At 44.9% G+C, this 21,636-nt stretch overlaps 1 protein-coding gene across 1 annotated transcript in view; it reads left to right on the top strand.

Annotated features, from left to right (window-relative positions):
- Positions 1-8,428: 8,428 nt before the first annotated feature.
- CARHSP1 (calcium regulated heat stable protein 1) overlaps positions 8,429-21,636 on the top strand; it is a 53,534-nt gene continuing 40,326 nt past the window's right edge. Inside the window, exon 1 of the mRNA XM_005295244.5 lies at positions 8,429-8,634. The gene's annotated coding sequence lies outside the window, so the exon portion shown is untranslated. The remainder of the gene's footprint in view (positions 8,635-21,636) is intronic.

The following is a 21,636-nucleotide window of genomic DNA, read 5'->3' as shown; positions in this document are numbered from 1 at the left end:
TATGTAGGATTGCCAACCTTACAGGATTGTCCTGGAGTCTCCAGGAATTAAAGATTAATCTCTAATTAAAGATTATGTCATGTGATGAAATCTCCAGGAATTCGTCCAACCAAAGTTGACAATCCTGGTGTATGCCAATGTAACTCGAGTCGACATAATTTTGTCACGTAGACATGGCCTCAGTCTTTCATTACAATGGATGGAACTGGGCAACATATTGGAAATGAGAAGGAAAGGCTATGGGACAAGCAGCTAAAAGGCAGCATGAGGGGAATGTAAACTGAAAGCAAGGAAAGAAACAGAAGCCTGTTTAAGGGCATACATGACAATTGTCATCATTTCCTGCCTGTCTCTCTGGAAGCCACTGTCAGAATTTTCCCATCACGGCCTCAACTGATACCAATTTCACTAGGGATTGGGAATCGCCTTTCCAGAAATAAAAATGCAGTACTTTGGGTGGAAGTAAGGCATTGGTTATGATCTCTAGAGCCCTAAATAGCCTGGGACCAGCCTACCTGAGGGATCCCCTCTCTCCCCGTGTCATAATACTATAGCTGTGGTCAGCAGGGGTGCCGGAGCTGGATCCCCCTTGTATAAAAGACAGGTGGAATGGCTAGCAGGGCATCTCCTGTGAGGGCTCCAGGACCCTGGATCTTTATCCCCACCTCCTTGTCCAAAATATTCCAAATATGGTGACCTTTCAGGCATGCTGCAAAAGACATTGGTTTGAGAGGGTGTGGGGGGAGGCTGAGGGTTGAAATGATCACTTTAATGTTGCTGAGACTTCATTGTGGTTTTAATGATATCCGTGTACCTAGCGCCTGGGAAAGGCATTTTTTAAAATTCTTTTTAAATACAAATGAATATTCAAAGATTATTTGCTACCACAATTAGCATTTCCTTTACTGTATTGGGCCACACACCCTAACTCTACCCATTAACATCCTATGTGTGGGGCATATGAAATTATAATTTGTTTTCTTTATGAACCCCAGTGTTTCCGTGTTTTCCCTGATCTTGCTGCTATAACTCATCAGAGAAGAGCAGAGGGCTATTCACTTCCTACACTTATGTAAACTGAGTGGGATTAAACTAAAGTGTGATTCAAATAACAGGTGACTAAGATAATGTGGGCACACAGTGACTTAGTTGTTTATTTGAAAAAGTTGAGCTTATAAAATGTGGTGCCTATGTCTCTCTCTCTTCGGTTATATGATAAACAGCTTTTAACAGGATGTGGAACATATACTTGAGGTTTCATATGAAAGGTGGCATATGGTGATTCTGTACTATGCTATTATTGATTTGCATCAAGAATGATGGCATTTAGTAATGAAGGGTGAAATCCACCCTCATGTAAAGCACCAGTACAAATCCTATCTACTACTTGAGACCTGTTTAGAGGACTTAAGTGGCCTTGTGCTAGCTCCCTGCATTGGGCAAAAATGACCCTATCTTAATGAGATCCATCCCATTATCCCAGTTTTTCCCCCCAGTCCAAGTGATGAAAACACAGCTGACGTAATTCCATTCTCTGCACATTTTAAATGAATGAAAAGTTTCACATCAGTATCCATGGTGCTGTGCTATTGAATGTGTGTTCTTGAGAAATAACAGGCCTCATCCCTCAGTAGCTACAAAGCACAACATAAAACAAAGTAGACAGAGAATAATGGATGGTCATTATAGCAGGCACATGTTATGGAATAAGATCACAAGACCATCCTTCCTCCTGTGGTCTGTTACCTAAAGCAGGTTGTGGTAGAACAAGGATTTGCAGCCCTAGGACATCAGAAGAACAAGGCAATGGATATTTGTAAATTCGTGGGCCAACTCCCCAGCCAGTGCATCAAATAAAGCGCAGATCAATGGCAGAATTTCAACCCCTTTCTTCGGGGTTTTCTTCATTGAACAAAACAATTCAGTGCCAACTCTACCCAGCTCCAAGCTTTCCTAGATGACATTGTTCCTTCTTGAAACCCAAGTCCTGTTTCCTGGTCTTCCCTAACGACTACCCACATTAAAGCTTCCCTGGAGATATCTTTTACCAGACCTTCCACCTGGTTGGTGCATAGAGACTCTTCCTTCCTTTGATCCTGCATCTCCCTCTTATAGGAAATGCTGTCTCTGATCTGTCACATGACCTGACTCGCCCAATCAGCCACGGCCTTGAAATAGGGAGCTTGGGCACACACATTTGCCCCAGGACCAGTGCCCTGCTGCAAGTGCTGTGTTCAGTTCATTTTAGGAATGGTCCTTGCTCTCTTGAAGAATCAGCATACTGTTATCAAAGATGCTATTGCTTACAGTAGACATGTTCCCTAAATAAACATGCGTGGGATAATGGCAGGCTGGGAGGGGATGGGCTGGATTGCTCTCCAGGGGTAAGGCTACCACGGTGGTCTCAAAATCTGCATTTGAACGCGCACTGCAAAATGCTCCTAGATCCTTCTCTGAAGTTCTCTGGAGGGTGCTGGGGTTGGGATTTTCACGTGATGAGATGCTCCTGGTAGAGAGGGGTGCTTGAGACATCCAAAGAAATCGTTTGGATCTGAAGGAAGCAGCAGGGTCTAAAAAATAAGAAACTAGACTCAGAGTTAGGAGGCCTAAGTTTTATTCCCAGCTCTGCCATTGTCTTGCTCTGTAACCTTAGGAAGTCACTTAATTGTTCTGTGCCTCAGTTTCCCCATATGGAAAATGCAGGGTGTGATAATAATGCTCTCCCACCTTTACCGGGGTAAAAAGTGTGCTATAGAAATGTGATCCCGGTGTGACCAACCCTCACAATGAAGTCACCTAATGTGATTTTGGCCCCTGGTGGAGCCAAATTCAATACAAGAAACTCCAGCCTTCACGTTATTTCCAGCCTTGCCCAGGGGAGAAATGCCCTCTGATTGGCTACCTCCTCCATTTCCCGGCCCTCTGGAGAAAAGCAGCCAATCAGGGCTGCTGCAGGAGGCAGACAGACCTCTCCCTCCTCCCCTCAGGAGCTTAGAGGAGTTTTGGGGTAGTAGAGAGGGGATGGGGGGAGAGGGAGCAAAAAGAGCCCAGCAGCTCTGGACAGCCCAGCATCCTCCTCCTCCCTCCAATATCCCCCCTCTATCCTTGCAACACCCAGCTGGGAAGGAAGAGAGGGGCTAAAGAACCATTGGAGCTGCAGAAGGAGCAGAGGTGTGCAGTGGGGCCAGAGGCCAATATGGGCCTGGGGGTGCAGAACTGAAGTGAGAACATAATTAATTGCTAGGCTGGGGGCTGGGTTGATATGGGGGTAGGTGGTGGGGATGAATTAGAAGTTTGGGGACAGAAAGATGTTGGAAGCTCTGCACCATCAGGCAGCCTGGGAGAGCTTGTGTAGCAGGGGCCATGCGCACGCTCCTGCACACAGACGTGCTGGGGTGGCCAGGGGGAGTTACAAAATCCAAAGGCAGACCAAAAACATGAGAGAAATTTGGGACCAAAAATTAGGCTTGGGTTTTTTTTTTTTTTTTTTAAATCTCATGATTCCTCAGGGGAGTGTGGGGGGGGGGGGAAGGGGGGGGGGGTGACTCCTGGCTTTCGAACGTTTGAGGTTGGCCATTTTATGCTCCAAGCCCATCAAAATCCTTGGGAGTTTTTCCATTGACATGACTAGGCTTTGGCTCAATGGATGTGCTTAGTATAATCATTATTATTATTTATTTGCTTTCCCTTAACCCTCCTCCTCCCCTAGAAACTAGTCCAATCACACAACGTAAAAGGAGAGATATGCAGGAATAAAATTAAAGCCCTGGGTAGGAAAACTCACAACTCTCCATATTATACCCCAATAAGCTGTAATATTTTTTGTGGAATAAGAACTCAGAGGCCAGAGGGACAAGATACCTCTCAGGATGGCTAATTTGCTCCTATGTAGCATTATTCATTTTGTGTCCTATTTCTTACTCAGGTCTAATGGTGAGTAATGTATATAACCAGGTATTTTGGAATAACACAAACTGTTTATTTTTCCCAATGAGATAAATAGCATTTGAGACTATTTGGGGCAGTTTTAAGTATAATTTGCACACTGCTCTTAGTGCCTACTGTTTCTTGTGTGGTTAGGAGTGACTAAATAAAACAAGCATATAATTTTTGCTCCTATAAACCAAAAAGTTTACTTTGCAGTGATACTGAGACGTGCTTTGTCTGTTGTCTATAAATAGGAAAAGAAAAGGAAAGGAGACATTTCAAGCCCTGTCTACACTAAGGTGTTGAATGGTTTCTGTAACCAGGTTTTTAAAAGTTATGGCCTGTCCTGACAGCATCAGCCAGTAAAACTGTATTAACTGAAAGCATTAGTCCAGCTGGATCCTAAAGACCATCTGTTAAGCCAGCCAAGACTGTCGTGTGGATGGAGCCTTTGGCCAAATTCAGAGGCTGACGTGACTGTGGGCATAAGTTGGTGAGAAATCTGGCATTCAGTAGATAGGAGTGTAACTCATATTGATTCTGCAGAGTCCAAATTCATTCCCTGGCATAAGTGAGTACAGCTCCCTTTGGATTAAGCCAACCTCTAACTGTTGGGGGTTAGGAAAAGAATTTCCCGGTTGGCATAACTCCATAACTGCTTACTACAGTGTTTCGTTCATCTTCCTCTGAAGCAGTCTATGCTGTCTGCTCTTGGCGATAGGTTGGTGGACTAGGCAGATCACTGCTCTGGTCTGATCTAGTCTGGCAATCCCTGTGTTCCTACTAGCTCAGTTAGAGGTGCACCTGTTTATAGCAGGGGTCGAATTTGGCCCTAGGAATGTTGGGGAAGGTTAATTAAAATTTGTCTTTCCCATACACTGTGTTAGTTCCTTTGCTTGCTACAACTTCCTTCTTCTGCCCCTTTGTGGAGCAAGTTTCAGAGTAGCAAATTACACAAGCCTTGAACAGCCACTGAATGCCAAATCAGTGGATGTTACACTACTACAAATCACTTACATGTTTTCTGACCCACATATAGCTGATGTGTAACTTGCACCACAGCTAAATTTCTCATCATGGAAATCAGACAGAAAAGATCAACTAGGTTATTTAGCCCATTTCCCTGCCAGTAGAGGGTTATTTCCTAATACATTTTCTACTGCTTTGTCCACCCTTGGGATGTCTTTTCTACTACTCAGCCTAAGTTTTCCTTTTCTTATACATTTATCCAATTACATCACATGCTTTTCTTTCCCTAAATTGAAGCATTAATTCAATATTAGTTATTATTCTTTGCAGACCAAATGTATTTAGTGGTGCCTGAGCTCAGATGGTTCTCGCGTTCTGGTTGTTACTAAGATAAAAGCTTCTTTGTTTTGTCTGGCATGTTTTGTTTGTCTTTTACGAGACTCTGTGTTTGCACAGAAAAAATAGTTAAAAAGAAAGATTCCAAGTTATTAACAATATTTGTTTAGAGTGAAAAATAGCAAATTCTGTTTTTGTTTCATTGGGCCAAATCTTCCCTTGTGTAACTCCCTACAAGTTACTGGAGTTATGCTGGGGATGAATTTGGCCAATTTTGTTTTAGTGAAAATTTTGGTATTTTACAGCATGGCATTTCAGTCCTACAATTGTTCTGGAACTTGACACTAGTACATTTAACATTTGTGTATTGCAGATGCATACCATGGCCCAGATCCTGCAAACACTTAAGCACGTGCTTGACTTCAATCAGGTGAGTAATACCATTGACGATAATAGGATGGCCTTAAAGTTCAGTATATGTGTGAGCATTTGCAGGACTGGGGCTCATGTTAACCACAGTTTAAACATGTTGGTACAGAGAAGATGGTGCCCCACTTAAGTGGTCTCTGATGGTCTCTTCAGGGCAAGTAGGGCTTTTATATGTTACAGAAGAATTTTGTTTTCCTGTCTCTCTTAAAATTAGTGATTTCCAGGTTGTGTGCTGTTCTCTAGTACCAGAATTAAATATGCACTAGCTGAGGATTGCAAAGATCACACAGTAGAAGCATATATTTTTAATAACAGTGGTAATTTGAATACAGAAAATCCTATTGAATTTGTGTTGCAACTACTTTTAAGCAGTGTGTTTTTATTGCCTTTTGTTATGAAACATTTGCTCCTTGCTCGGAGCCCTTCATTAACCCATGGACTTTGAATTGTAATTGTATGTCCCAGCCCAATTTGCTTGGACGTATTCCTGGAGGTTTCATCACATGACATAATCTTTAATTAAAGATTAATCCTTAATTCCTGGAGATTCCAGGACAACCTTGTAGGTTGGCAACCCTAGAAACTTCATTTGCAGAGGCTGGGGGTGTGATGCACGAGGTACATAGAGAGCTTTATCCCTGATGCTGCAGCACCTGGGTCCCCAGGAAGCTGAGAATAAGGGCATGTCTACACTACAAAATTAGATCAACCCCTAACTTGCACTGGCATACAGCCGCCGCAGTAATTACAACGCTTGTGCATGTCTACACTCTGCTCCTTGGATTGATGGTGCACATCCTCACCAGGAGCACTTGCACTGATTGAACTGTGAGTGTGGGGCATTGTGGGATGACTTCTGAAAGCCAGCAGCAGTCGATACAAGCAACACGGTGTTTACATTGACACTGCGTCGACCTAACTATATCGACATTGACTCTACACTTCTCGTGGAGGTGGAGTTATTAAGTTGGTTCAGCGGGCAAGTTACGTCGGTGGGAGTGAAATTTTAGTGTAGACACTCAGGGCTTGTCAACACATATGACGCTGCTGCACCGCATCTGGTGAAGCTGCTCTATGTCACCGATTGGCATAATAAAACCATTTCTGAGAGCAGCAGTAGCTGTGTTGGCTGGAGAAGCTCTCCTGACGACATAGCGCTGTCCACATTGGCGCTTATGTTGGTGTAATTTATGTCACTCAGGGGTGGTTTATTCACACTCCTGAGTGACATAAAGTATGCTGAGAGAAACTGTAGTGTAAACACACAGCCTCACATAGTTAGGTTGACGTAAGCTGCTTTGCATTGACCTAACTCTGTAGTGTAGACCAGGTTTGGGTCTACACTTAAACTACTACAGCAACAAAACTGCAGCTGCACCACTGTGGTGCTTCAGTGTAGACGCTACCTATGCTGTCAGAAGGGGTTCAAACTGAGAGGCAACAGCTAGGCTGACAGAAGAATTCTTCCATCGGCCTACTACTGTCTTCACAGGGAGTTAGGTCAGCACAGCTACATCTCTCAGGGGTGCAGACCAGCCCTGAGTTAGGGGGTCTCCTCATGCTTTGCCTTAGAGGGGAGCAAGCCAGGGTCTCCTTGATACCCAGGGCTGGTCTACATTAGAAAGTTATGTCGACCTAGCTACGTCGCTGAAAGATGTAGTTAAGCCAACCTAAGCCCCAGTGTAGACAGCGCTAAGTTGACACATGAATTGTTCCTTCGACTTAGCTACCACCTCGCAAGGGGGTGGATTTACTACAGTTACTTACAAGTAAGGCCTTGTCTAAGCTAAAGGGAAAAGTCAATCTAAGCTACACCATTTGAGTTACATGAATAGTGTAACTCAAATCGACGTAGCTCAGATCAAATTACCGCGGGTCCACACTACGCGACGTCGACTGGAGACGCTCTCCCGTCGACTCCCCTTACTTTTCTCGATCAGGTGGCGTGCAGGGGTGGAAGGCAGAGTGATTGGCGGTCAATTTAGCGGGTCTTCACTCGGCCGCCGATGCATCTATCGCCGAATCCTCCGGTAAGTGTAGACAAGCCCTAAGCGTCTACGCTGCAGTGGTGCAGCAGCAGTGCAGCCGTGGCGTTTCTCAGCAGTATGAGGGCAGCTCCTTGGGGAGCAAGGCTTTCAAGCCACTAGGCAGAAGGGCTGTTTTATTCTTGTATTGGACGCGGGGGGTTCGTTTTCAAACTCTGAGCAGACCCAGCACTTAGGGCTCCCCCAGCCTTAGGCTTGGCAAAATTCACTTTTTAATTTTTTATCATTCCAATGGATAATATCAACGTTTATTTTTAAGCATTGTTAATTTTTATCCATTTAAATTTCCACAATTGTGGGAAATTGGGGGGGGGGGGGCAGGGGGCTCAGCCAATCGGGAGCTCTCAGCCAATAATTAGTTAATGACAGTAGACCCTGCCATCAAAAAAATGAAAGCTTTGTACCTGGGAAAACGCAAAGTGTCAGAAAACACAGTGTAAATACCCCTCAATCAAACTCTAGTAAGTTCTCCAGCATTTTTCTTCCTTTTCCTGGCTGTAAATGTTGATGATCCCTGATGGAAATATTTTTTCATGGGACTTGGGGGATGTACAGTAAAATCTATATTTACTGAGAAAAATCGAGTCCTTCCAAGCCTTACCCATTGTGCATGCAACCCCCAGCGCTGGCCCCCTTCCCTGGCACACCCCCCCTCGCATCTCCGCTCCCCCTACCCTGCTGCATGCCCTCTGCATGCCCCCAGCCCCGCCCCTCCACAGTCCATGTCCCCCTGCTGGGGGCCCCAGCTCCTCCGCGCTGAGCCCTGTCCCCGCCCCGTGCGATTGTCTCCAGCTAGGGGGTGGCTCCCGCTTTCAGCCCTGCCCACCTCACGCCGCTTGGCCCCTGGAGTTACAAGGTGCAGCGGCGGGAGCCTGGTGCACAGCGAGACACAGGGAGAGAGAGAGAGAGAGAGAAGTTTCCGCGGAAGGTGAGTGAGCCGGTTGCACACGGACTGCAGCCACATGCAGCGGGCGGGAGGGTGGAGGGGGCGCAAACATGCTGTGCCACCAAAGCAACTTGCACGGAAGACGGGGGAGCCTGGCCGCGAAGGGACAGCCACATGCACGGGGCACAAGCATGCAGATTGTTGCAAGTCACGCGACATGCACCTGGAGCCCGGGGAGGGGGAAGCATGCAGAGTTCATGTTGCTGTGGTTGCCCGGTACTGGGGTGGGGCAGGGTATTGCTACAGATTGCAGATTGTAGCTGGCTGTCAAGCGAAGCCATCCTCGAGGGGCCGGGGAGGCTGTGCAGCCAGTCTGCGCTAGCCGGAGTGAGACATCCGGTTGTAACAATGGGCTGGGGTTGCTTTGCAAGTAACTCTAAAGTAGGGAGCAGAGCTCGGGGAACTCTCCGATTCTCCCCTTTTACTTTGCATCCCCCCATTCGCTGGGCGCACTCCAGAGGCTGCCCCGTATAGCCTCCGTTTTGCCTCGTTTGCTGCTCCGGACGAGCCCGAATTGAAGTGCGTGTTGAGCGGGGAGGCTCAGTAAACAGAGAGCCTGGGAGGGGACTGTGCACTCCTCGCCCAATGGCTGAAAGAAGAGATCTGGCTGTGTGTGGTTGGGTTGGGAGCCAAGTAGTGGAGCCACCTCACGCTTTCTCTTTGGGTGATGGCTGATGCTCTTGCATGTAGAATCAGCTCGATGGAGCAAATCCTTTCTCTCTTCCCTCCGACCCCCCTTTCTCTCCACCCTCCTCCATTCACTTCTGAATGGTGCCTTTTACATGACTGCCACGAACGCAGACTACCCAAATCCCGTGGCATACAACTGATTTTTTCATCTTCAGACCTGCCAGCATTTGAAAGCTATCAATAAGGACATTTGGGGAAGAAAAATGGAGACCTCCTTTTAACTGCTGAAATTCATTGGAGCGGGAGGGCAAATGACCGATCTTTTGCTTAGTAGAGGCTGTCCCTGCTAAACGGGGGCAGTTAGTATAGAAGTTTTGAAAAGGTCCTTTCATTTCAGTTTTGTGAGTGTACTGTTGTAGATTTGTACTTATACAGGTTCTATAATTAGCATATTTGGTTACTGGACTTTTAAGTGCCTCCTGGAAAAAAAAATAGGTTTGGGTCTGGACTCACTCCTAACAGTCACTGAAGGTGAAGCACACTGAGGTTTCATCATCTCTCTCATTCCACTGAATTTATTTTAACAAGAAGGAATTCATCTTAATACCAGTGTTTGCTCTGTAAACCTTTTTGGAATTCACATTTTTTCACTTGCAGACTTTGAATATATAATTATTCCACGCAAAGGAAAAAATTTTCTGCAGTAAACATAAATTTAGGCAATGCATGAGAAAGAAGATCCCAGAAGACAAGCTTTTCCCGTAGGAAGGAAAAAAACAACAGCCCTTCTTACATTATTCTGGACTTTGTAGGATAGACATGAAAAAACAATAAAGTGCACAAAATCTTTTATGTTGTCTTTTTACAGGGACAGTTGCACATTTCAAATAATAACAATATTTCTTGTATTAATTAGCACCTCAGATTATTAAAGCTGGGAAAAAAAGTCTAATTTACTGTGTCTTTTATGCTGTCCATTCACACTTTGCATAGCTCTCAACAGTGGAAACAGACCAAGTGCACCAAGTTTTACTTTTGGGTTCCGTTGCTGCAAAATATGTGTTGCAAATACTACTGGGAGTGGACGTCAGTTTGTTTTTTCCCCTGCAGTGTTTCTGTAGGGATTTACAAAACTAATGCTAAGGAATGTTGTTTACAAAACTTTATTTGGGGCCAGGTGTGATCTCTTTAAAAAGAGAGGGTGAACAGTTGTGTTTAAACCGAGACTGTTTGAAATGATACTCTGGACACTTGTTGTTTGTGAAGTTGATTTTTTTACTGTCTGTTTTAGCTTAAATCATCTCTCTTATTTTTATATTCTTCCATTTGGCAGATATAAATATTTCTCTTTCTCCAGCCTTTTATTAATAATGGCGGTTGGCTCACTATAGGTCTGAATTAAGTCTGATTCCTGTGTAGCTGCTGTGATGGTAGCATTGAAATATGCCATGAAGCACTCAGATTTGGATCAGAGGATTTACCTGCTGGCTCTTATTTTTCATCCTAGCAAAGTGCTATATCACCTTGGCCAAATACTGTATAAAATTTGGTTGCCCAGATTAATTTTGGCTTGTAGTATTTATTAATTAATTTATGCTAGCACCACGAGGCCCTGATCAAGATCGTGGCCTCATTTGTTCTAGGAGTTGTACAAGTGTGGAAGTAGACATGGTCTCTGCATTTACAAGCTTACAGTCAGAAATATGTTTGAAGGTATACTGTAGGACAAAAAGAATCTGAATGTTCAAATGTACTCAGCGCCTCCAATACCTATTGAAGTCAACGGGAGTCTTTCCATTGACTTGCAGGGGTTCTCAGAACAAATTTTTTGGTGGCCTCAGAGTGCGGCTACCAGCTCTTGCTGGTGGCTGCACTGACACTTTTCCCTAAAATACTTAATTAACTTTAGGAAAAACAAATAAATATGCATGTATACACATCCAGATCATTGCAGTTTATTTATGTAGGGTTTTTTTGCGGACTCAGTAATTAAAATAATGCTGTGAAAAGTGATATTTGTAGGTTTGTTAATATCTCTTTTCACAGCAAGTCCTGGCAAGTTAAGACCTGGATGGAGGGGTCAGGGGTGAGACAGCGGAGGCCAGGGAGGATGGATGGAGGAGTGGAGGGTGAGGCAGCAGAGGCCAGGGGTGATGGATGGGGGGCCCCGACACCGTGTAGTCGGAGGAAGGGGTTGGTTCTTGGGGCTGGGGGTCGGCGCCCTGGGCCAGAACCCACGGGAGCCCAGGGTCTGCACCCACAGCTGGATGGCCAGGGACCGGCGCCCAGGGCCGGGGATCAGCACCTACTGCTACGCAACTGAGGGTCAGCACCCAGAGCCAGCACCTGCTGCTGTGCTACTGAGGCCGGGGGTCGGCACCCAGGGTTGGCACTTGGGGTCCGCACCCACTGCTGCACAGGTGGGGCTAGGAGTCAGTGTCCGGGGCCAGCACCCGCCGGAGCCTGCTGCTGCGCGACCAGGACTGGAGGTCGCCGTTCAGGGCCAGCACCTGCCGGAGCCTGGCATTGGTGCCTGCTGCTGCGTGACTTGGGCTGGGGATCTGCACCTGGGGCTGGCACCTGGGGCTGGGGATCGGCACCCATGGCCAGCACTTGCCGTAACCCAGGGTTGACATCCAGGGGCAGTGCCCAAGATCAATGGCCACGGCTGGGGGTTGGAGTGCACGGCCAGGGCTAGGGGTTGGCATCCGGAGCCAGTAACCGCCGGAGCCCAAGGCCAGCACTGGGGGTCTGCACCCAGGGCCAGCAGCTGCTGGAGCTCAGGGTCGGCTCCTGGGACCAGCACCTGGGGTCAGTGACTAGGGCTGGGGGTCGGAGCACACGGATGGGGGTCAGCGCCTGGGGCCAGCGGCCGCTGGCGGAATTGGGGATCAGCACCATGCAGCCAGAGCCAGGGATCAGAGCCCGCCGCCGCATGGCAGGGGTTGGCGTTTGAAGCCTATGGCTGGAGCCTAGTCTGCAGCCAGGCTCCCTAAGTCCCCGCTGTCCAACCACCCCAGGGCTGAAGTCCGAACCCCACTAAGTCTCCCCTGTTCTCCCTCAGGTAGAGAACTCACCTTGCTCCTTCAGTGTTGTGCCCCATCAGTCTTCGCAAAGAGGCGCATCGAGGAGCAACAGGAGGAGGATAGGCTGATGCTTTGCCCCCGCCCCCCATCACCACCCAGGAAGCTGTCGTGGTTGCAGGGGAGCCCCCTGGTGGCCGCATTTGAAAAACGGTGCTTTAGTGGGCTTTGGATCAGGGCCTTGTGTATAACACCAAAGATGGTAACCTGCTGTCAAACACCTATAGACAGGCATGTGTTTGAAAAAGATGATATCTCCCTTGCAGTCTGTACTAATTTCTGGGTACTTCAGTACTGGAAATTTGTAGATAACGTGGAAGAAGCTGGGGGAAGAGAAACTAGAATGATTAAAGACCTGGAGGGCTTGATTTCTGAGGGAAGATTAAAAGAACTAAACATGGATATATTGGTCAAATGGCCACTAACTTCTGTGAGTAGGGGGAAGTGACAACATGGTAGTGTACAATATTTGGAAGTACTGTAGAAGCATCTCCCAGGAAAGAGGGAAATGTAATCATGATCGTCCAGTAGATTAAAGCTATGTATAATATAGCTTGGTAAGGGATTTGGGGTTCTTCATGATGAAAGATGCTACATATGTAGCATGATCATCGGTGAAATTACATCTTAAATACCAGGAATAATCTCCTGACAGATAGCTAGATTGATTACTGTGGAATAGTCTTTGAAGGAAAGAGGTGGAAGCCCTTTTTAAGACTGGGGAAATCCCGTAGAGAATAACTTTCAGAGGGAGCTAATGGGTTTTTACTGTGGAAATCTAGCTCTGTAGATATTTTGGATTTCAGTCAGGAAAGCTGAGGATTAATCCAGGATCTGCCACTCATCAAAAAGATGCTTGCTTGAAACTCAGTGGGGGACTGGATCTGAATGGGGGGCCAGCATTCGTCAGCTTTTCACTTATTATATATCCAGGAAGAGACTTCTAGCAAGAAGACTGGCTACCGTCCGCCCATGAGGTTGGAACAGCGGGTGTTGGGCTGCACAGCTGTGTGCAGACCATGTCCAATTGATCTGTTAGCCACCAGAAAGTGCAGGAAGTTGATAAGTTTGTGTAAGAAAAAGGAAACAAACTAGTAGTGTGTTCTTCTAGAAGGTGATAGGTTTAAAAAAAAAAGTAAACTGTTTACTTCTCCCGCCGGTCTGTTGTGTAGAATAAAAGGACAATCAAATACTCTATAGAGAAATGGAGGATAGATAATGGTGATTTGGTATAGAATCGTAGAACCATAGGGTTAGATGGGACTACAAGGGTCATCTAGTCTCACCCCTTGCCAAGATGCAGGATTTGTTGTGTCTAAACCATCCAAGATAGCTATACTGCCTCCTTTTGAAAACCTCCAGTGAAGGAGCTTCCAGGACTTCCCTAGGCAGTTTGTTCCATTTTCCTACCGTTCTTACAGTTCGGGAGTTTTTCCTGAGATTTAATCTAAGTCTGCTATGCTGTAGTTTGAACCCATTGCCTCTTGTCCTGCACTCTGTGGCAAGAGAGAACAGTTTTTCTCTATGCCTGATTAGTCACTCTCAAACTGCACTAGTACAGCTAAAGAGAGAGTTCATCCAAGTAATTACCATCTCTTCTGTTTCAGTGCAGGAAAAGACGGTTTCCTAAAAAGATTCTAAAGAGTTGTTTTGTTTTGTATTGCCTGCCTCTGTATAATACTGTCTTTTCATCATGTCCAGGGCAGCCCTCTGGGAAGACCAGTTATCTTCATTTCCTCGGACTTCTAAACTGTTCTCACTTCATTTATTTTTATTACTCTATGGCAGGATTGTCTCTTGAGGGTCACAGAGGATAATTCAAAGCTGAGGTTGATGCTGTAGTAGGTTTGAATTGTTTTCTGGTTCAGATCTGTAATTCCATTGCTTTAAGCTGACCTCTGCTAGCTGGGTAATGGATTTGTAATTTTCTCTCGATGCTCTTTTTCATTTTCATAATCTGTGTGTGCAGATTTGTGGTGTCTGATATCTGACTTATGCCACCAAGAATAACATTAAATGAGGCAAGAGAGACCCTTCACCCCATGGTTCTTGCTCAAACATTGTTGAGGCCTCACTGCTTTTGCAGCATTAATTCGTACGGCATGATCTCTGCTTTATGTGAATGAGGAAGTATCCTGGCAGAAAGATTGTGACATGACTCTTCATAAACAAGCATACGCAGTATCACTTTAGAGGAAAACTTCACCCATTTTTCTCAGCTCAGTAGTATGAAAATTCACACATTAAGAAGCAATTCACTAGGGATGAAATTCATCCCAGAGCAGAGAGTAAAGCCCTATACTTTAAATGTGATCAGCAAAGTGTGTGTGTGTGTGTGTGTGTGTGTGAGAGAGAGAGACAGAGGGAGAGAATGTATGTGAGAAAATTGGTTTGTGCTCTCTTTGTCTCTTTGATGTATAAAGAAGGCCTGAAATGTGTTTTTTCCATATAGATGAAAATTATATGGAATATATAAAAATTATACTTGTCCCCTCCCCCCAGAAATGTGAGACATGTCAAATCTTATCTTCCCTGTTTTTGCTGTAGGGTTTATTGGTGACTCAGAGTGGGAGCTTTCTCAGAGCTTAACTGAAGGGGTAGGGTTTAAATAGCCTGAATAAAAATCACTTCCCATCTCAGTTAATCAAGGTTCACTTTAATGGTTTCTCTGATGTCATAATTTTACTAGTTCTTCATTCACCCATAGAGTCTTCCAGGAAAAACAGATCAGACAATACCTGAATTTCTAATGCAAAAAAACAAACAAAAAACCAAACAAACAGAAAAAACAAGCAGGGGACGAGATGTTGGGAGGTGGTAGTGGAGGTGGGGGAAACTTTCCTAGCCTCCTTCACACGTCACAAAGAAACAGAAGAGGCACAGACCCCATTTTCTGTTCCTTTGCAAATCATCAGTGATCCCTGCACTCAAGTGGGATGTTTAGGGCCATTGTGCTGCTTCTCCTGCATGGGGATGAATAAAAATGACTGTGGATAAACTGAAATAACAAATCCCTTTTAATAACAGTTGCCATTTCTGAATCTCTTGCTGGGAAGTGACACCAGCCGTGTTAGAACACAGCATTAAGAGACTGTAATCCAGTTTCCAACCTGCGTTAACAATGTAACGGGCATAGGGGAATGAATGTTAAGATACGCTACATTAACCATTGTTTGGATTCTGCCCTTGTGGGGGAGAAAACATGCTGGCTGGGAGAAAGTGCACTGAAAATGTCTGCATTTTACAGCGTTTCGAGGGCATGGTGTGCTTTCAAGCTGATCTGAGGTTGTATAGGCAGTCCCGCTAGATTGCTTAGTGATCTCCCCCCCAAACACACACGTGTGCCGGACAGCATGACTGATTTAGGAACCGAGGCTCCTCCTTCAGAGTTGCATGGAACCCTTTGTGTGAGACAGGGGTAGGTGCTATGGGAGAGCAAGTTAACACTGCCGCTAGTGACACCAACTCCCATGTGGGTTTCCATTGGGAAAGATGCTGAATTCAGAGAGGAGCATATCACCTAGAGGATCTGATTTCCAGCCCTTCCAGACAGATGTGGAGAGACATCCATGGACCATGTTGGCTTGGCTCTGCTACTTAGATCCCTCTGTGTGCGTAGGGTGCTCTGCACTGGGCAGCAGAGGAGAGTAATAGAACCGTAAGTGTTCAATTTAAGACACTAAACATTATAAGAAGAACTACAATAGTCTATTATGTTGGGCTTTGACATTGCTGGTGCACAAAAGACATCCCAGTGCAGACATGGCTGAGGCAATTAGGACTTTTAATTATCCACCAATGGCAGAAACAGCGGAGAGTGTAGTGTAGACAGAAGTCCGCCTTTCTTACCAAAGTTCTCTAGCCCTGCTCTGTGTAGAAATGTGAGAGTCCCCTTTTCAAGACACCTCCATCAATAGAGAATTGAGGTCCAGGTGCCTTGTTATCAGAAGGTCCTGTCTGTAACTAAACTTGAACAAAAATGCCTCAGAGGGCATACTATGAATCCCCTGCTCCCCCGGTCAGCAGCAGTTACCTGCACAAGTTCTCCTGTTAACAACAAGTGCTCCGCGGTGAGAGGAAGAGGTTGGTAACCAGATCCAGTGTTTGCTCGTAAATTTCTCTTGATCGATGAACTTCTAGGTAGCTGGTCTGAAGAAAATGGAGGCATTTTTCCTTTAGAGGACGGCATGTGTTGAGTTGTGGAAATGTCACCATCCCCTTTAACCCAAAGCCCGAGGTCTTGCAGTGCTTCCAGAACTGTTGTTTTTCTTCAGGCCTGTGTATTTTCTGACACTGCTGCAGTTTCAGATAACATCCAGACAAGGAGTGTATTGTGTCCAGGAAACATTAGAGCTTGACCTTCCAGTTTACTTTAAAGTTTACTTTTTTGTATGCTACTGTGTTCACCAGAACCCAAGCATTGGGCAGAGTGAATAAATCATGCTGCTGACAAAGCAAGTAATGAAGCAAAATGTTCTATCTAGATACTAATATAGGCCCTATCACCACAGTAGTTGGGCTCTTGCCTTCTTGGTAGTGGTGATAGGTGGTTTTCCTGGGCTGATGTGTACATGCATGGTTGGTTGTTTCAAAAAACTGCTTAGAGGCAGTTGCTGTGTTCTCAGGTACTTGATGGGAATGAAATAATCATCATATCTGAAGGCCATGTATGAGTTGTAATCAACACTTAGAAATGTAATCTTGGCTGTTAGGCATTTTCTTTCCACAGATGCTTGTCCATGAAGCAGTTGCTGAAGTGTAAACAAATATGATTCAGCCTTTTCTGAACAAGAGCAGGATGACCATGCCAGTCAGCATAGCACAGGAACCAGGGGCGTGGCAGGTGCTGCAGAACCCCCTGGTTTTATGTGGGATCCTGGCCACCGACCCAACGCCCAGGGTCCCGGTGCTGCTGGCCCCAGGCCCTGGGTTCTGCTCCTGGCCCCATGCCCGGAGTTCTGGCTGATGCCGGGCCTGCACCAGGGGGTCTCCTCCTGGCCCTGCACCTGGGGCTCTGCTCTGGGGAGAGGAGGCGCCAACAAGGGTAAGGAGGGTGCGAAGTAAAAAGTTTGGGGACCACTGGCTTTCAGCACCCTCATTGTAAAAAGTGTTTCAGCGCCACTGCCAGTCAGCACAGCTCAAAAAAGTATCCAGGCCTGTATGCCCTGCTAACAGCCAGCTAGTAAGATGGAATGTGATCTGCTTTGTAGGTTTTGACTTGAGAATGGTAAGTTACTTCTTATTTCAGATGGTACTTAGAGCAAATCTGTCAATAACGATTACGAAATACCGCACAAGGCCTTTCCAAAGTGCTTCCTCTAGGTAGATAATGGTAGATGAAGGATTTTGTTGTACAAAGGAGGCATGAAATACTGGTTAAGTAGAAGACTCTCAAGTTGGAAGATGGGTTCTGTTCCTGGCTTTGCCATTGATTTGTGTGGAGAAAGTGTGTCTGAAAGTGACATTGTAGAGTTCCATGGTTACTCATTCTCATGACTTTGAAATAGTGCTGATGAAGAAAAAGAAGGGCAACCCAAGATTCGGTGTGGACTATAGATAATTAAATGAAGTTGTTTTTAAAGGATTCTTACCATTTTCCTGGTAGATATTGGCAAGTGGAAGTGGATCTAAGAGACAGGGAAAGGACAGGGAAAGGACCCACCTTTTGTCTTAATGCCAGCCCTGGAAGTCACTATGGGTTTGCAAAGTTAAACCAAGCGTTTTCCATTCCCACATCATCATAACAAAAGTTCAATGCCCCCAGCCCCCTACACCCATTCTCAGTTGACCCCTAGGCACTAGCATAATAAACATAAATAATACTTATGCCCTTGTTGATGCCTGCTAGTTCCATTGCTTGTACTAGGTTTATACCAAATTGGTGTAACTTTTGGCCCTGAAATTGGAACTTGGTAAACAATTTTGTTGATGCAAAGAGGTAATAGAATCCAGATTCACACCCATAGACGTTTGGCTCACAATAAAATTGAATTTGGTCACTATTTGACTCTGAGTCTAGCTGTATAGCTGGTCTGCGGAGTAGAGGTGCTGGTTTTGCACTGTTGCTTTTCAGAGTAAAGCTACTCTAACCTTTCTGTGCCTCAGGCCATGTGTACATTATGGGCACGACAGTGGCACAGTTATTGCACTGGAGCTGTGCCACTGCAGTGCCATAGTGTAGATGTGTCCTACACAATGGAAGAGGTTTTTCCACCTTCTCGAGTCACAGTGGCTAGGTTGATGGAAGCATTCTTCTATCAGCCTAGCTGTGCCTATGCCATGGGTGAGGTTGGCATACTGGGCTTCGGGTAAAATGGGAATAATAAATTACCCATAGGTATCGTTTAAGGCTTAATTAATTAGTGTGTTAAAACAGTTTTGAGCCTCACTAGAAGGTACTGTAGAAGTCCAAGATATTCACTTGATATTACAAGATATTACACTTGTAATTACACTATTACACAGTGTGGGAAAACAGAATTTATTTACTGAACCTACTTGCTGTAATATTAATTATGCTATCAAGGCCTGGTTGGGAAGGGATCTAATTGGACAGAAGGTAAAGTGGCTACATTCTCTGTAATATAGGTAGTTGGTAATGTATACATTTGAAGAGGAAACAGTTTTGTGGCATTTGAATGTTAAATAGCGCTTGTCCTGTATATCTTAGTTAAATTAACTGAGAAGTTTTGCATGAGACTCTAAACATTTGATTTTGTATTATAGTTGATTAAGCCCTTACCTTGAAATGATGCATAAGTGCTTTTGTATATTACATTGGTCACTATTAGAAGTGTGACTGATGTTCTTGTTCAGAGCTTGAAAATCCAATTGAATCTAGTGCTTCTGGTCCTAAGGAAAATCTGAATGTGAATCTATGTGAGCAGACTTGAGCCTAAGGACAGTCAGCTCTGCTGCCTTTGCTGCTGCAGGGTGAAATTGACAAGATTTGGTTCAGTTTCACCTTGCTGTTGCTTTGCAAAGCCCTGGGTGTATCAACCTGAGCAGGGACTGGAGCTGGTCACAGGGAAGGAAGATTCAGAAGTAACAAGCACTTTCTGGCCTTACAGCAAGATTACAAGAGAAAAATATACACCTTCAGTTGATGCAATTGTCCGCTGGCACAGCAAGGAGAATAATCATTACTTCTCTCAGTCTGATTGGCAGCCAGTTTATTTTCAATCTGATCCCAATCTGTATCATACACATGGAGAGTAATGAGACAAGAATTGTGGCTTGACAGAAACTTTATATAACATGCTTTATATTTCCTAGCATTAGCATGTTGACAGCACTCTAGTTCCAAACAGGTGTTATGTCTCTCAAGTGCTGTACAAATGCCAGCTAATCCCCACAACACCACTGGGAAGTAGGTAGATATCAGCCCAGTTTTATAGATGGGGACACTGAGGCACAGAGGTGAAATGACTTACAGAGGCCAGATTCAGGATTACAATTCAGTAGTTTCTGGCTCCCTGTCCCAAACTTGATCTGCTAGTTTATGCTGTTCTCATTTAGGTTTAGTTTTTCAGTTTGTTTGTTTTGTGGCCTAACTTTGACTCTTTGAGTTTTTAATATGGTTCTGTTGTTGTGCTCTGATTGCTTGGCATTTGCTAAACTGTCAGGTGTTTGACTACAGGTTAGGATAAAATGCCTCTGGGGTTGCAGTAGCTAGAGTAAGAGTGTAGTACTTATAAAATCCTATCATCATTGCTCAATAAATCTGCCTTTTTGCCATGTTTAATATAAAAATGACAGGGGGCCCTGAAGTAGTTTAAAAATTGAAATATATTAATCCTGCCACTCTCTCCTGACTAGTGCAACTGCTGATTTGGTTTAATAATTTTGTTTTTGGAAGTACAGATTCCCAGTCTTCAGTTCAATTGCTTAGGAGAGCTGTTCCATTATATATAAGGTACCTGCAGTAGTTTAAATCATTTAGCAGTCTAAAGTTCATTTAATCTGATTAATAGGGGATGAGTTTCCAGAGTGATACCTGAACCACGTCTGTCTCAGAGGGTTAAATTGTTGAGGATACTATGAGATTTCTTTTTTCTTGTCTGTCCTCATTTTTAGAAGTACTCCAGGAGAATCCCTCACTGGAGCTGGAGCAGAGGAAGCTAAGCCCTACTGTGCAAGGATGCAGTGCTGACTATCTCCTGCTACTGGAGGTCTTCTGTGGAGTGGTAGAGGGAGGAGCAGACCCTAAGGCCATGTCTACACTACAGCCTATGTCAGCAAAACTTATGTCGCTCAGGGGTGTGATTTTCCATCCCCCTGAATGATATAAATTTCGCCGGCATAAGTGATAGTATGCACAGCACTATGTCAGCTGGAGAGCTTCTCCGGCCGACATGGCTACCACCGCTTGTTGAGGCGGTGTTATGATGTTGACGGGAGAGCTCTCTCCCGTCGGCATAGAGCAGCTACACAGAAGATCTTACAGTGGCGCCGCTGCATCGGTACAGCTGTGCCGCTGTAAGCTTGCTAGTGTAGACATGCGCTAATATACAAAACGGGAGAGATGCACAAAGATGGGGAGAAAAGCAGAGAAATGTAGCCATTAAATGGGCTGCTAGCGCTTCCCTATAGAACTCAGGTATCTCCCCCCTCTCCCTGCTTTGAGAGTGTGTATGGAAAATCTGCTCCTTTTGTCTGATGCTAATGGAATTTCAATAAGCCTGAGAAGTTTGTCAGTTAGTGCAGGTTAAGTAGGTGTGTCATTATGTGGTGGGCTTTTTTTATTTGTTTTTTGGTCCGGGGAGATGTGGGGAAAGACACTCAATTTTATGCATGTGGAGTATGGTTCTAATACTTTGTTTATGTAGAATATCTACCATGGTCTTGAAAAGATTGTTTAGGGACTAATCAATTTTCTGAGGGGTAGGGAGAGTTTGACAGATCAAAGGCATTTCTTCCACCTTCTTCCTTCCTCCCCAGAAATTGAGAATTCTACTCCCTCCTTCTTCTCTCCAGAAATTGAGAATTTGTCATTTACTAAGATTATAGATAATTAGATCTTTGTGACTCACTAATTGATACAGAAGTAGATTGGTAATGATGTCTCAGTCAAAAATTTTAGATGGGTTGATTTTAGAGAGTCTGAATGTTGGATTAGACTCAGATTATTAGACTCAAATGTTTAGGTTGATTTATAGAATGACTAATATGATGAGAAGCTGAGATGACAGGTGCATTATAGCAGGGAGAAGTATAGAACAGAGAGGCAAAAGACTTTAGTAGCTTGTGGTTTCTTCACAGCACCAGTGAG

Source organism: Chrysemys picta, chromosome 10, assembly GCF_011386835.1.
Source record: "Chrysemys picta bellii isolate R12L10 chromosome 10, ASM1138683v2, whole genome shotgun sequence".
In the NCBI taxonomy this organism is placed as follows: domain Eukaryota; kingdom Metazoa; phylum Chordata; order Testudines; family Emydidae; genus Chrysemys; species Chrysemys picta.
This window is presented reverse-complemented; position numbering and strand designations above follow the sequence as displayed.